The 17,310-nt window shown below is 40.7% G+C and overlaps 1 protein-coding gene across 2 annotated transcripts in view; it reads right to left on the bottom strand.

The window, feature by feature from the left end:
* The window catches only part of KIAA1211 (KIAA1211 ortholog), a 52,138-nt gene extending 34,828 nt beyond the window's left edge, over positions 1-17,310 (bottom strand). Inside the window, exon 1 of one of the 2 annotated variants that reach the window (XM_025040289.1) lies at positions 17,236-17,310. The gene's annotated coding sequence lies outside the window, so the exon portion shown is untranslated. The remainder of the gene's footprint in view (positions 1-17,235) is intronic. The other variant, XM_006922516.3, reaches the window with a different exon arrangement.

Raw genomic sequence — 17,310 nt, 5'->3', positions numbered from 1 at the left:
TGTGAATGTCCTCCAGTTATAGTTGAGCCTTGGTTACTGTTTGCTCATCAATGGGAAGGACAGACCCTCGGGCTGACTGGCTATGAGGACTGGCCTTGACTACAGTGGAGGGGCTTTTGTGTAGAGGCTAACCCTAAGGAATAGAATTCGCTTTAGCAGGAGCAGTCTGCCCTTTGTGTGTGTCGTCCTTGGATGTGGCCCTGGGTAGTGCTCTGGCTTAGATCAAAGCCGGCCACTGAGCATACAGGCCTGTGCCTCCTGGGAGGGGCCCCAACACAGGCCAAGTTCAGCCATGGCCAGTGCCCTGCCCAGGGCCATCTGGCATGAGGCATCAAGCAATTTGAAGATGGCTGGGCTTGGATGTGCCTTGAAGGGCCAAGCTGCAAACCAACGTCAGATGCTGCTTATTTAGGTTTTGTGAACCTTTGAGATTTTAGAAAAAGTCTTCAGCATGATCCAAGACAGGCCGTCTGTATGGAAAAACCACTGGAAGCGGCTTGGGCGGGGAGCGGGGTGCGAATATTGGGCGGGGTGCAGGTCTCAGAGAACCACCAAGGCAGGGTGACCAGTGTTAGCCTGGTTGATAGAGACTCAGATATGGTGGCTGCCTGGATCTGCATGTTGGGAGCGGGGAGGGCTAAACAAAGAGACAATGGATTCTGCCAGCACTTCTATCCGGGAGAAAGCTGCCCCTCTGGCCCGTGCCCCGAAGTGAGACAACTCATTTTCTTCCGGTATGTATGTCTCTGGTTTCTTCAGAGCTGCAGCTCCAGTGCTGGAGCTCAAAGTGAGTGAGTCTCAGTAAGTAAGTCAGCATGTGGGCCCCCAAAGCGGCAGTCCTCTGTCTTGCTCAGCCACAATCTCCACTGTTTTTCACAGCCAGAGATTGTGGGAACTTGTCTTCCTGGTACTGGAACGCTGGGCTTGGGAACCCAGTGTGAGGCTGGGGGTTTTCTGTAACTAAGATTTCCTCCTGATTCTCAACTGCTGGGTGTGGGACCAGCCCGTTCCACATCTCTGCCCCCACTACCAGTCTTGAGGTCGCCTCTTCTGTGTATGCCCAGCTGTAGGACTTCTGTTCAGCTAGACTTTAGGTGATTCTCAGTGATGGTTGTTCTGTAGTTTAGTTGTAACTGAGATGTGTTCATGAAGAAAGCCAGTCCTGCATTTACCTACTTCGCCATCTTGACAGGAGCTTAAATTTTTAATTATTTATTGGTAAAATATTAAAATACAATTGATTTTTGTATATTAATCTTATAACTAGGCTTAGCTAAATTTATTTATTAGTTACAATAATATGACTGTTGATTCTTTTGGTTTTTCTATGTATACAATTATATTGCCTGTGACAAAAGAAAGGTTTCTTTATTTTAAATCTTACTTTGCTTTTTTTTTTTTTTTTTGCCACACTGTATTAGCTAGAGTCTTCCTATAAAGTTGAATAGAAGTGACGATGGAGACTTTGTCATGTTCCCAAACTAAGCAAGAAAGTACTCAATTTTACCATTAACTTAAGATGTTATCTATAGAATTTTTGTACATTATATTACTGCTTCTTTGAGAAGACAGGCAATATATCTTTTCTTTATAGCTGATTTTAAGATTTTTTTGTCTTTGGTTTTCAGCAGTTGTGGTTAGGTGTGAATTTCTTCTAATTTACCTAGCTGGGGGTACACTACCCAGTATTATTATCCAGCAGGGTAATACTTCTTAAATCTGTGGCTTGGTATTTTTCATCGGTTTTAGAAAATTCTTAGCTATTACCTCCTGCCCCATTTTTTTCTCTATTCTCCCTCTGGTTCTCCAATGTTAGAACATTTCACCATGAGCCATATGTCTTTATGCTCCTTTCTGTATTTGTCATTCTTTTTACTCAATGTGATTCTTTCTGCAGAATGGGCTCCCCTTCTCTTCAGATTTCATTGCTCAGGTCTGGTAACTCCAAACAGATGCCTCTGTTTTAATGTTCCGCCCACACTTCCAGTTGTTCATGGTGGTAGCACTGATTTGCTACGAGCTAATTCATCACAACCATAAGTGGAAATAATTAACTTTTTTACATTTATTAAGTTTCTGCATGTGAGAACCTGCCTGTTGATATGGTCACTTTGAAAAGTGACCAGAAATATTTGTATCTTTTTCTTCTTCTATCTGGTTTTTGTCCCATTTTAAAACTCTGAGAAGAAACGGTAGACGAGAATGCTAATTGGTTTATTAGTTATACCAATGAACAATCTCCTCTAAATAATTCAGTGTACATAATGTAAATTAATACTAAATCCTCATCGATTTGGTTAATTAAAAAATTTTGGTAATCATGGTTACCAGTTCTGCTTCCAAACAACTCTACAACATAGATTATTTCCTGTTCTCTAAAGGAGATGCTGAGACAAAGAATAGGTAAAATGTTGCCCAAAGTTCCAGAGTTTGAGGCAGGGCTGCAATTGAAACTGAATGGCCCGGGTGTGTGGAGATCTCAGTTTGAAACTATGTTCTCGCCAACAAAGAACTCGGTGGAATCATTGTCCATAACAGCTGGGAACTTCGAACTACATGATTGGGAGGAGGAGGGGCAATTCACTACAAATCGTACCTTGGCAGAGTTCATCTGGACTTCTTTATTCTTGACATTTAAAGATCTTTTACAATTGATTGAAAAGTAGGCCAGTCCTCCCCCTTTCTTTTATTATGAGTGAGCCGAGAGGCGAGGGGCCTCCGAGTCTCAACACTGCAACTCTCCCTCAGACTCTGCTCGAATGGAAGAAACGGGGTTTGCTGTGTGGGAAACTTCTCTTCCGCTTCTGAGGACACAAAGTGGCCTCTTGATCTTGAGACATATGAAGACCTTTAATATCCACCAGATTTTTAACTTCTAATAGGAAGATTGTCAATACAGTCATTTCATAGTAATTTTAATTTAAACACAATCTGAAGTCAAAAGCAAGCGTATGTGATAATAGCAAACACTAGAAGGAGAGGAAGAGAGGCCACTTGGAGAATTTAGAATACTAGTCTCTGAGGGACAGTTTTCATAAGCTTAGAGAAGAATCACAGACACCGCTTAAAGAGGCCAGAAAACATAGTCCCTTTGGACTTGGAAGTCTAAGCAGCCGAAGTTCCTAGGGCCTTACGGATAGGAGGGAGCAAGGATGGCTGAGATGCTGTAACTTGCTTCTATGTTTCTGTCCTGGCTGTGTCGTTGTTGTCATTGATATTATCATTATCGGCAGAGAGGTTTAGATTCCAAACATCTAATCAGAGGCTTTTAGTCGGCCCAAAGACACCAGCTTTTTTTCTTTCCCCTCCACTCTGCACTGACTCCTGTGGTTGTCTTTCCAAAGGCGTAGGTGATAGAACAGCCTGAGGCTTCTCTTCTGGCTTTAACAGTCGCTTTTAATAACAGTCACTTCTATCTCAGCAGTCCCCAATATTTCTGGCATCAGGGACCAGTTCTCCTATGAGAATCTAATGCCTGATGATCTGAGGTGGAGCTGAGGCAGTGATGCTAGCCCTGGGGTGCAGCTGCAAATACAGATGAAGCTTTCCTTGTTCGCCCACCACTCACCTCCTGCTGTGCAGCCTGGTTCCTAACAGTCTGTGAACTGGTACTGGTCCGCAGCCCGGGGGTTGGGGACCCCCGGTCTATCTGACTCCAATATTCCACTCTCTTCTTCTACCTGCGTGTATCTAGGTACTTAGTGGACCCTGCTACTTAACTATCCCACTGTCTCTGCAAATTCAACATGAATAAAAACAAACTCATCAGTGTTTGCCACAAAGCTCCCATAATTCCTATTTCTTTGTTACTGTCATCCCTCAGGCTCTGTGCTATACTATTTTATAAATGAGGTCAGGTTGAGGTGAGGGTAAAGGTATAGTGTAGAAGACCTTAATAATAGGTAATATCATTTGTCCTTGCACATTCAAAAATCCTTCAAAAACAGTGCAGAAATCAATGAGCAGGACTGCAAATCTTGAGCTCCTGGACCCATTTCAAGTCTGCATCCAATTCTGCGTGTCCACACTCCTCTACGACTGTGCTTGGGGCCCAGATCACTGCTCTGAGCACCTCCAGGAGGTCTCTGCAAGTAAACTAGCAGCAAAAGGGGGAGTTGCTAATCCAGAGTGGCGTCAGCTGTGACCGATGCAGTCTTCACACAATTTACAGTCACTGCCGACTCCGCGGGCCCTCTGTGATCACGGAGTCGATGAGGTCCAGGAAGGTGGAGAGACTTGATCAAGAAAGAACTGAAACCAGAACCCAGGATCCTGACTCACAGCTGACAGTCTTCCCTTTTAACAATGTTAGTAGGTGTTTGGGTCTCTTTGGGAACAAAGACACTGTGTGAACGGCCACTGGACCACAACAACATGGTGCCATTAGGACAGTCCTACTGTGCCCATGACTACAAATCATATACAAGAGAAGCTGAACCAATTTTACTGCTTAAACACCAAAGCCATCAACATCAAATAGGATGCCAGCATCCATGAATTTTTTCATACTTCCATAATACTGAGATATTTTTTATTGTGGTAAAATATAAATAACATAAAATTTACCATTTCAACCATTTTTAAGTATACGGTTTAGTGCCCTTAAGTACATTCATAACCACCATCCCACACTGAAGCTCCATACCCATTCAGCAATAACTCTTCATTCTCCCTTCCCCCCGCTCCTGGTCACCGTTACTCTCCTTTCTATCTCTATCAATTTGACTATTCCATGTAGCTCACATACGTGGAATCATATTTGCCCTTTTGTGTCTGGCTTATTTCACTCATCATAATGTCCTCGAGGTTCATCCATGTTATAGTATGTATAAGAATTTTATTCCTTTTTAAGGCTGAATAATATCCTGCTATATATGTATATAGCACATTTCATTTACCCACTCTTCTGCTGATGGACATTTGGGTTGTTTCTACCTCTTGGTTATTGTGAATAATGCTGTGAGCATTGGTGTATTAATCCAGATTTTTAAAAAATGTAAGACTAAAGCATTATGACTCGTAACTCCTTGTAGACATGGCTGGAAGAGTAAGTAGGTGTGCCATAAGTCCTCATTTCACACCAAAGATCTGACATCACTTCCATATCTTCTGCCCAAATTAAACAGTCACTATCTGTAAAGATTAGTAGAGAATATAAGCAAAAGAAAGAGAAGGAAAGAGGAAAATGAAGAGAAAAGGGAGGAAGAGGATTCCTTTATTTTTGCCTAAAATCATGGGAAAATGCTTGAAAAGCTTCTGGTTCACAGAGCAACAGCCTGTGGGTTCCATCCCCACCCCTCCCACTCCAGGAAGTTTAAACACCATGGGCAGGAACTATTATCTGGAGACCAGAGGCTTCTAATTCTAAGAGAAGGTGTGTTGCCTTAGCACTAAGACCAATTTGGAGTGGCTTCCGGGGTCCTATTCTTCCTGCATCTTATTACATTTAAGCTCTTGGATCTAAGTCATTATGGCGTGGGAAGGACAGGAGGAAAGCGACACTTCTGTTTCCCCCTGCTCCACCTCCTTCCCTTTTTCTTCCCCAGAGACAGCTGACCTGACAGTCATAATTCTACCTAGAAGCTCTCAGAGGTTACTTAAGAATAAATAATATAGTACTCTGGGGTGCACTCTGGCAACACAGAGACCAAAATACAGGGCCGTTCTGAAGGACCTTAAAGGAAGCTCAGCTGAAGCCTGGATGGGTTATCATATCACGCTGTAAAATATGGTGTGGATTATTACGCTAATGACCATACCAAAAGCAATATAAAGGTCACACTTTTTAAGCTCTGCCCAGGAGAAGGTTTCATTTTCACTATCATTTTGAAACCATTTCAGACTTATAAAAACACTGTAGGTGTAGTATGAAGAACTTTTGTTTTCCCAGACCATTTGAGAGTAGGTTGCTGGCACGGTACTCTCACCCCTGACCCAGGCAGGCAGTGGAGAGTCAGAAGACTTGCTCTTGAAGACATAAGAATGCGTGAGTGGGGAAATCAGAAATAAGTGGAGGAACCACTGAGGGCAGCTGAAGGGCCAATGAGTGTGTCATTGTCACTGTTGCTTTAGTTTTACCTCCGGCCTACTGTAACGTGATTGATATCTGTCAATGATCTCCAGCTGAAGTCCTCTCCAATTCCGCTCTCTCTCAAACTGTACGTTAATCTTGCAGCTGTTAATTCATCAGCTCAGAAACTTCCAGTGGTTCCCTTGTGCCAAAATCTTACCAGATGAAGCTGCAATTATTGATTAGCCCTTACGGCTCTTCACGATGGGGCCCTAAGCAACTCTGGGCAAATCACTAAACCTCTATGTGCCTCAGTTTCCTTATCTGTAAATGAGGATGAGAAGAAGACCTACCTCATGGAGCTTCTGTTAGGATTAAAAGAATTACAATTTATAAAGCATTTAGATAGTGTAAGTGCTTATCTATGTGTTACCGATTATTATCCAATATTACCCTACTTCAAAAACCCTATAAGGCAAACCCAAGCACTCAGTTCCCCAGATATCCCCTCTGGGCTCTATCATTGCCTAGGCTCTTCCTCTCCAGGGACGGCTTATTGCCAATCTCAGTTCAGGTCCTACCCATCTTTCAAGATCCAGCTCAAATCTTACCAACCCCACACAGCCTTTCCTGCTTCCCTAGAGGAAAGGGATCTTTTCTCCCACTGAAAGCCCCTATGTACGTATCTCTTGTTGTTTCATGTTCTGGTTACTATAATCGTGCCTTAAATGAGAGGGAAAATAAAAATGCTTTGTATGTTGTCAAGGGCGACACAGATGTGATTCTAATAATGGCATCATCTTATCTCTGCCACAGTACTATGAGTTGCATGAGGGTAGGGATCACATCTATTATCTTTGTTTCTCCCAAAGTGCTTTATACAATAAAATTTGTGAGTAAATTTTTTCAATGGATAAGTAGATGATTGATATTGCAGGGTATCTAATCAGATGTGTTTTCCATGGAGAAGTCATTGAGGGAATAGAAAGCATGATACAAACATGTTGATGGGAGGAGAGGAATATTTTCAGACCATGGTATATTTCAGGTAGGTCAGGACTGTATAGGAGGCCATTGTGGAAAGCTCTGAGAAACCAATGGATGGACGAGTCAGGAGGATGTCTAACATCTCTTTTTTGAAGGTTTCTTCTGAGCTCTTTTTTCAACTCAAACCGGGGAATTGCTCCAGGCTTTGCTTCCCACCTTCTATTTCAAACCTCCCTATCACCAAGTTTTCCTAGTTTCATTCTTCGTCAGTCACAGTTCTTAGTCACAAGCAACAGAAACTATGTCTCACTCAACTAAAAGAAAATTTACTAGAAGAACAGTGAGGGCTCAAAGAACAATGGCAGCGAGTGATAAGCCTTGGAAAAAGGATTGACGAGAACTCTCACAGTCCAGGCATCAGGACCCACAGCAACACTCACGGCGGTTACAGAAGGCTTTCATAATTGTGTCCCTTGCATCTTTGACCCACCTGCCAAGTCAAAGCCTAGGAGAGAAAGACTGACTGGCGAGGCTAAGTTGTGTGCTCATGTCAGGCTGCAGAGGGAGAGGAAGCAGGCACTAGGTCCCGTCAGCAGTACACACAGTGAGGCAAACTTGAATCCTTGAAAAGAAACCTGGGTGCTGTTGAGAAGGGGAACTGGATGCTAACGGCTCAATTACCAAAAATAGCCACCATACTCTGCTTTTGAATCTGTGTCTTGATTCTCCTTTATGACCTAGCTCATGTGGATGGACAACGATTTGCTCTCTGGTGTTTTGATTCTACTTCTCTTCCACGAGGCTGCCTGTCTTTCTTGGTGGCACATGCTGCTTCCTGAGAGCAAAGGATGCCACACCCCATGGTACTGGGATGCCCAAGCCCAGGTCCAGTGCTCTGTGCCCATGCTTATCTGCAGATGTGATAGAGATCAGAGGGCGCTTGATGGCCTGTGCCCTGAAGCTTGGGACACTAGAAGGTCACAGTAGAGAAAGGTGAGAAGCAAAGCAATATGAAGCTAGCCCTGTAGTCATGCTATTTCATCCCTCACCCACTATGTACTTAGTGCCAAGGAGAGTAGAGCAGGGTCAAGAAAAGCCATCTCTATTTTAAATTCTGTTATCTGTAACTACTGCCTGCAGTGGGGCCTGATGTGAAAAGAACAATGAAATATTAGGGGAAGTTTGCTGGGGGAGGTATTTCTGGAAAAGTTCTCCTCATTCCCAAAATATGACAGAAGACAGAGATGGTCCCTTCTGTCCCTGGTCTTTGTCAACTGTATGCGACACCTGAAACTGTGACAAGCCATACTGGGGCAATAAGGGAACAAGCCTGAGAACAAGAGCCTACTCCCTGAGGAGACTGCTCCCCGAGAATAAGAAAAAAAGCATCAGACCAGATCTTGCTGATGTTGCTGAGTTGCTTCATTAATGAACTTTGGAACTTGGAAAGTTCTCTAGACTTTCAGGTACATCAGATACTATATTTCATTACTGTTGAAGGTATTAGTAGCCATGTTTTCTGTTACAGCTGATAGCATCCTACTTGATACGGCCTTCTAGCCACTACTCTAAGAAATGGGCACAGTATAAGACCTACTGACATCATCTAACCTTGGAGCTTACAGAGGGAAATTCTCCCTCCCCAAAAAAGAGAAGCTCTCCACAGCTGCACAGTTAACACGTGTCTCAGGCCAGCCCTCTTCCTCCTCCTTATCCTTTGTTTTTTTTTTGGACAAGCATCATGTAATTTGGGACCATAGATATTGGGTAATTACCATAGCAATGATTAGGGATTCACTTCAGGAATAAGGAAATATAATTATAGTTTCATTGCAGCTTGTTTCCATGACAACAGGGGCAATTGCAATTGATCAGCAGTTTTCTTCCTAAACAGATCCGTGAGTCTCATTCAAATGAAATGCTAAAGAGCAATTAACTATCCTCATGAAACTAGAGTTGCTGGAAGAGAGTGGAGTCACATTATATTTTGTGTGGCACCGTTGACAAGGCTCAGCACTGACTTTGGTATTTTATGAAAATATATGGTACTCAATAGGCTATAGAGTACCCAATTACCTAATAATTACAACAGAAACAGGATACATCTACTACAGCCCCTTGGCCCAGTCCTGAATCTATATCACATAAGATGAGTGATCCAACCTGCTTCTAAAGCTCTGTAGGGAATCCATGTGCTTCCATGCTATCTATTCCACTCCTCAGGTGCCCCACCTGGACAAAGATCTTTTCATAAACCTTTCTAGCCATCACCAAGATCAACTGAGTCTTGGTCTATGCTCTGGAAGTAGAAAACTAGTTATCAACCTCCTTTTTATCTCAGTAATAATATTATCCTGCATGTGTAAAGTGCTAGCAGATAGTGTAATGTCACATGCATTTTTTTTTGTCCTCATAATAACCCTGGGAGATAGCACGTCCATGTAACAGATGAAAGGGCTTGCTTGGCTAAGGGCACACAGCTCATGAGCGAAAGCATCTTCGATCCCAAGAGGACCTTGGCTCCTGATCTGTTCTCACCCATATATTGTATCTCCAATAATCGCTGTAACTGATCCATCAAACTTCTTTCCCTCTACACTCACGCAGCCCAGCTTTATTGATTCTCCTGCTTAGTCCCTAATTTTTATTCATTTAATGGTTTTTGTACCTCTTCTCTAGTCCCTGTCCAATTTCAGTATATCAAAGGTTCCTACGGATAGAGGATAAATGATCAAGTAAAATAAGTCTTTTCCTGACTTCATCTGAAAAGCAGCAAGGCCAACCCACCTAAGAAGCACCGGTAATCAGGGAGCCTGAGCTTCATTGTAAGTTTATTGATGACATGTTGTCTCATTACACCAACTCTGTAATTTTCCTTTTCCAGCAGATCAGAGGGACAATGATACTTTACCATGGTAAGAAACTGAAGGATAAATCAGATAAACATTGACTGGTCTAGTGGGAAGAGTCAGAATGGTAAAAAGAGCAGTATTCATGAACTCATTCATTAAATGAATAATTCCTGAACACCTGCTATGTGCCAGGCGCAGTTCTAGAGGCTGGAAGTACAGAGAAAGGCACCCCTACAAGCTGCCCTTATGGAAACGTAGAGGTAGTTGGAAGAACAATGGCAGAGGTGTCTGATCTAGGCTGAGGGGGTCAGAGAAAGTTTGTTCTGCTAAGAAGGCAAATTTGTGCAGAGAAATGAAGGATGATGAGAAATGAGCTGGATGAAGGAGGTAAGAATGGGGGATGGGGTTGTTCCAGACAAAAGGATTACTGTGTGCAAAATCAGCTGACTTAAGATTCTAGTCACATCTCTAACACTAACAGCACTGTGATCTCTTTGAGCCTTATTTTCCCCATTTGTAAAGTAAAGGTATTAAAAATCATCTTAAACCTTTAACATTGGTGTGTGCGTGTGTGTGTGTGTCTACTGAATAAGAGTGTCATATAAATAGAGAATAAGATTTGCATTAGCCCTTCGGGGATGGAATGACGCATGGCGTCAGCCACAGGCATATAGTTTAAGAAGGCAGTTTCAAACATGATCTGTATCTCTCTCCCCATCTTCTTCATCTCATCAGAATGCCTGCACTGCCCAACGCAGGGGCTCAGCACCCTCAAACAAATATGAGTGACTGCTGGCCCTTCCAAGCTAGACTGCTCTACTCTGCAGTGATGTCCTACTTCAAAATGATCCCTTTCTCTTCCACCCCAAATTTCTACCTCCTATTTTAGTGTTTTAGGGTTGGAAAATGGGCCCCTACATTCCTCTGCCAACATGAACCTATCACCTCAGCTAGCTATGACCTTTTCAATGCCACATTTATTCTGTTTTTTTCCTCAAAAAACCCCGTCTTTATTGAGATATAATTTACATGCCATATATAACATTCAACCTCTCACAGGGTACATTTCAATATTTTTAATATATTTACAGAATATACCATCATCACCACCTAAGTTTAGAAGGTTTTTATCACTCTCAAAAGAAACCCCATACTTATTAACAGTCTCCCTCACACACGCCCTACGCTATGCCTGGCAACCGCTAATCTTTCTGTCTCTATGGATTTGTCTATTTGGAGATTTTATATAAATGAAGTGATATAATATGTAGTCTTTTTAACTGCCTTCTTTCAATTAGTATAATGTTTTCAAAGTTTATTTATGTCATAACATGGATTAGTATTTCATTTTTTTTTTATTTCCAAGTAATATTCCATTCTATGGATATGTACCACATTGTATCTATCCTTCATCTTTTGGTGGATATTTCCTACAACACATGGTAACTTTATGTATAACACTCTGAGGAACTGTCAAACTTTTCCAACATGGCTGTACCATTTTCCATTCCCACTAGGAGTGTATGAGGGTTCCAATTTCTCCACCTTCTCACCAACACTTGTTATTGTCTGTCTTTTATATTATAGCATTCCTAATGAATACGAAGTGATATCTCATTGTGGTTTTGATTTGCATTTCTCTGATTGCTAATAATGTTGAACAAGTATGTTTTTCTATGTTAATGAACATTTTTATATTTTTTGGAGAAATGTCTATTCAAATCCTTTGCTTATTTAAGAAATATTTAAGAAATATGGTCTTTTTATATTGAGTCATAAGAATTCTTTACCTATTCTGAATATGTCTTATCAGATAAATGATATGCAAATGTTATCTTCTATTCTGAGGACTGTCTTTTCACTTTCTTGATGGTGTCGTTTGTGGCACAAAAATTATTTTTTATGTAGTCTAATTTATCAATTTTTTCTTCCTTTTTCACTTGTGCTTTTTGGTACCTAAGAAATACTCTTCTGTTTTTTTCTAAGAGTTTTACAGTTTTAGCTCTTCCATTTAGATTTGTGATTCATTTTTAGTTCATTTTTGTGAGTGGTATAAAAAAAGTGTTCAATTTAATTTTTTTTTTTTTTTTTTTTTTTTTTTTGCATGTGGCTATCCATTGTCCTAGCACCATTTGTTGAAAAGACTATTCTTTACCCATTCAATTGTCTCGGCACTGTTACAGAAAATCAACTAACCACAAATGTAGGGGTATATTTCTGGACTCTCGTTTCAAATCCATTGATCTTTATAGCTATCCTTAGGCCAGTACACATTGTTTTAATCGCTGTAGCTTTGTAGCAAACTAGGAAAGTGTGAGCCCTCCATGATTGTTTTGGCTATTCTGGGTCCCTTGCATTTCCATACGAATTTTAGGACCCCATTTGCAGAAAGGACAAATGAGATTTTGATAGAGATGGCACTGAATCTGTAGATCAATTTGGGGAGTACTGCCATTTTCACAATACTAAGTTTTCTGATCCATAAATCTGGGATGTCTTTCTATCTATTTAGATCTTTAATTTCTTTCAATGATATTTTGCCATATCCAGTGTATGAGTCTTACACTTCTTTTGTTAAATTTATTCCTAAGTATTTTATTCCTTTTGATGCTGTTGTAAATGAAATTGTTTTCCTAAATTCATTTTTGAATTGTTCATTGCTAGTGTACAGAAATACAACTGAAATATAAATACTCCAATCTTTTATCTTACAATCCTGATCAACTTTATTTATTAGTCTAACAGGGTTTGCTTTTTTTGTGTGGATTCTTTGGGATTTTCTACATGTAATCATGGCATCTGCAAATAGAGATAGTTTTACTTTTTCTTTTCCAAGATTGATGCTTTTTATTTCTTTTTCTTGCCTAATTGTCCTAGCTATAACCTACAGTACAGTACAATATAGTATTGAACAGACATCTTTGTCTTGTATAATATTAGCTGTGGATTTTTTGAAGTTGCCCTTTATCAAGCTGAAGTAGTCCTCATCTATTGTATGTGTTTTTCTTAAATTATGAAAGGGTGTTAGATTTTGACAAATGCTTTTTCTGCTTCTATGCTTAATATAATATTAATATTATATTAAGTATAATATTAGCTGTGGATTTTTTGAAGTTGCCCTTTATCAAGCTGAAGTAGTCCTCATCTATTCTATGTGTTTTTCTTAAATTATGAAAGGGTGTTAGATTTTGACAAATGCTTTTTCTGCTTCTATTGAGATGATCATATAGTTTTTGTCCTTTACTTTATTAATATGGTATATTATATTTACTGATTTCTATATGTTAAACTAACCTTGCACTCCTGGGATAAATCCCACTTGATCATGGTGTATAATCCTTTTTATATATTGCTGGCTTCAGTTTGCTAGTATTTTGAAGAGGATTTTTATGTCTATATTCATAAAACATATTGATCCATTGTTTTCTTTTTTTATCGTTGCCTGGTTTGGGTATTAGGGTAACACTGGCCTCATAGAGTAAGTTGGAAAGTTCCCTCCTATTCTATTTGTCACATTCATTCTTACATGAAGTCTGTGCTCATGCCATTCCTGGTCTGAAATGTCCATGCCTTGCCATTTAGCCACTTCAAATCCTGCTCATCATCTAGTGCCAGCTCAAGGGCTCTTCATTCCTGACTGCTCCAGTCCCAGAGTGAGCTCGCTCTTCCCGGACCCCCTTCAGTTCTCACTGTGTCGAAAGTGTTATAGCTGTGCATGATATAGTAAATGCTGGGTGTTAGAAACTGGAAGCAGGACAAGTGGAGTCCCCGTAAGTAGGAGAGCCTCAGTCAGGCAGCTGAAGTCCAGAAGACACTTGAGCCCGGTGACCCAGGACCAGCAGGACAGCTCAGGGTCATGTGATAGCTCCCTATCACATGGCCCTGAGGGCTGCAGCCATCTTAAGAGGCAGAATAGTGGATGGTTAAGAATAGAGTCTTCACTGCTTGAATAGCGAGCGGCTCGGCAACTTACTAGCAAGTCACTCTCTAGCCTTAGATCTGTCATCTTTGAAATGGGGATAGTAATGTCAGTCTCAGAGTATCTTGATAAATGTTACATGAGTTTATTTATACAAAACACATTGCATTAAGTTCAGTAAGTGGCGGCCTTCACATGTGCTACAGGATATTCTCTACGGAAAAAAAAAAGTTTTGTGGTTAAAGGAATCTTGAGAATGTTGTATACTACACCCCTCTCCTTGCAGATTCCCAGGGTACATTAGCATAGTAAAAGCTCTCAAAAGTCCTATGTAAAGGATGCTATTTAATTTGTTTTGGCCCAGAAATTTTGCCAAAATGACCCTTTCTCCCTTTTTAAATTGAATATTCATTTAGCACACTTTGGGAACACACAGTATTAGTCATATCTAATTAATAAAGGAAGTCACATTAGGTTGTTAAAAACTGATCATGTTTTACTATTCTGCTTTTCTCATGGCCATGTATAGTTTAAAAGCAGCAGTCTAGGAGAAATGAAGACTTCTAACCTAAAGAAAGAGCAGAATGCTTTAAAAGCCCAAAGGAAATGAGAAATTTTAGGCAGAAGGAGAAGATCAATAATGAGCTATTTCTAGCCATAGAGACATTTCTAGAATTAAAAAGTTCAGCTCCTTTAAATTCCCACCCAGTGCCGAAATTCCCCTTTATCAGTCCCAACCCCTGCCAGCACATACTCTGCCTCTCCATTTTTAGGCAGCTCTAGTAATTAGGAAATTCTCCCTCACATCGGGCTGAAATTTGCTTCCTTAAAAACTCTACCCAAGATCACTTTAACAGAATTTTATGTTTTAGTTAGAGCTGTCCATTTTGGAGATAGCAAAAAAAATGCACAAAAATTTCGTGAATCATTACACAATGAAAGTAACACATCCACTGATAAGAATTGTTAAATATAACATCTTTCATTTTCTCCATCTGTAAATAGGACAAACAATCAGAAGTTCAGCTATACTGTAAGCAACAAATGTAATCTTTACCTCATGGGTGGAAGTACATGGCAATTGTCGATTCCCAAGAAGAAGAGGGGAAAATATATTTTAAAGGACTTTTATTTTCCTATCTTTTTAAATTTAAAAACATTGTTTTGAAATTCTTCATCCAAAGCTTATCCTTTCAGCTTCCTTTATTATAAAAACAAGTATTAATTAAAATACAGACATGTCTCATAAATGTAGGTTTATCAATAAGAGTCGCTAATACGAACAGGTAACATTACCTGTATTTTACAGGAATGTAGCTGTTTGACCCAATGTGGACTTTTCCAAGGCTTTGTAAAACTTAAAACCTTAAGGAAACTCCAAGAGGTAAATGGAATAGAATTTAACTGGGGAAAGAACAACCAAGACCCAGGCATAATTCAATAAGAAATCAGGGGCGTGGCAAAACCAAAAAAAGGATGAGCTGTGTTTTCATATAGTCCTTCCAAAGGAGAACTTTCTAGACTATATTTTGATTTTGCATTAAATAACTACTTGGTCACATTTTAGTGTCTGTACCTCATTCTGATACTGTGAGGCAAAAAGGTTCACGTTCTTATTCTACAAATGAAAAAACTAAAGTAAAATCAAAACTGATTCATACTGGACAATACTCAACTATGTGTCGGTAGTGACATCCCAGCGACTGGGTGGGTTCAGTGCTAGATGAGTTTTCCTTTCATTGAAATAATTTCCTTCAGTTAAATTCAATAGTTTTCTTATTAAAGACAATGGAAAACAAATACAGGTCTGACAAGGAGAGAGTCAGTATTAGGACTAACAAATGCTGTCGGTGAACACTACAGAGCTCAAGCACACCACATGCCTGAGGATTTTGTAATTTGTGCTCAACGGTAGTGCCTATTAGAATGTGTTTACTGACACACAGCACAGAGGATGTTTTTGTCCTTGTCTTTGAAACACGGTAAGAATATCACAGATTATGTCATCTATTCCTTCAACATGTACAGTAAGTTCTTACTTAACATCACATAGTCAGTCGGTTCTTAGAAACTGCGACGCATAATGAAACCAATTTTACGATAAGCTAACTGATATAAGCAAGAGTTAAGTTCCATATTTCTGGTTATAAACACATCACCAAACTTCTAAAGACCCCAAACACTTCTAATATTAAACACTGAAATAAATGTGAGCTCTACATACATTTTTAAAAGATTACTAAAAACAAGTAAGATCATTCTGTTTCAACTCACTTATTCCAGTTCAGGGTCGTGAGTGGCAGAGCCTATTCCGGCAGCCCAGGGCATAAAGCAGGACCTGGACAGGACACCACCCATTGCAGGGCGACCTGCACACACCCCCACACTCACTCAGACTGGGACAATGTAGCCACGCCAGTGCACCTAACATGCACACCTTTGGGATGTGGGAGGAAACCAGAGTTCCTGGAGAAAACCCACCCAGACACGGAGAGAACACGCAGACCCCTCACACACTGACCGGTAGGTTCTTCCTCATCAATGCTATAATGAAACCATTTTGAAGGAAAAGTTATTCAGGGACCTGCTGCACTGTATTAGGACAACGTACGGAGTGCCAGGCATTCATAGGAAATATTTTTTGAGCACCTAAGTTAAGGCTGAATAAAACTTGGTCCTTGACTTCATGGAACTGACAGTTGTGTGTGAGAGAAGCAAATCAATAATTTCCATAGAAAGGGACAAGTGCCTGCCGGAGCTAGGTACGTGCTGCTAGAGGAACATAGGCAAGAGCAAATGGATCAGACTGGGGAGTGGGTGAGGGCTTCTCAGAGGCACTGACTTCTAAGCTGTCAGTAGCAGAATTTAACCATATCTGAACTCTGACTTCAATTCCCAGCACCCAGGTGAGAAATACCTCCTGACCCTGCTTTTCTGAGTTCTTGACACTGTCATGGCCAGATTCAGTGCCTGTGTAGGTTCTAAAAGAGGGAGAAAAAGAGGGAGATAGGAATACAGAAAATAAAGAGCAGACGTTGAAAGATCATTGCAGAACGTTCTGGAATTTGCTAGAGATGGCCCAAGGGTATGAAAGTGACCATCCTGTGCCTGAGCAATCTGCATCCTCGACATGGGTGTAATATCTAATTTATGACTACCCTCGTCACCAAAAAATAGGACAATCAGAGGAACCTTATTGAGCCAAGCCAGTGATACGCTGTCTTTTACCATCAATGGTAGAAGCAAAGGCATTGATCCCAATGCTCTGCTAGAATGTGAGGCCGGACTCGTGTGTCAGCTCTCCAAGGTGACTTTTCCACACAGAACGCACCAAGTACCCCAAGTCTTCCACCTTCCCAAAGATAGAACACAGCTGTGATTCCGCTCCTGCCTCCTTTGGGATTCCATTCCCTACCTGGGAACACGGCCAAAGATTTGAAAAAAAAAAAAAAAGTGTGAGTTATTACCTTAGACTGTGCTCGAGGGTCTCTTCATCAGAAGAGAACGTCCCATTGCTGACACTCTGGGGAAAATGACTCTTC

The sequence above is a fragment of the Pteropus alecto genome, unplaced genomic scaffold (assembly GCF_000325575.1).
Source record: "Pteropus alecto unplaced genomic scaffold, ASM32557v1 scaffold57, whole genome shotgun sequence".
NCBI lineage: Eukaryota > Metazoa > Chordata > Mammalia > Chiroptera > Pteropodidae > Pteropus > Pteropus alecto.
This window is presented reverse-complemented; position numbering and strand designations above follow the sequence as displayed.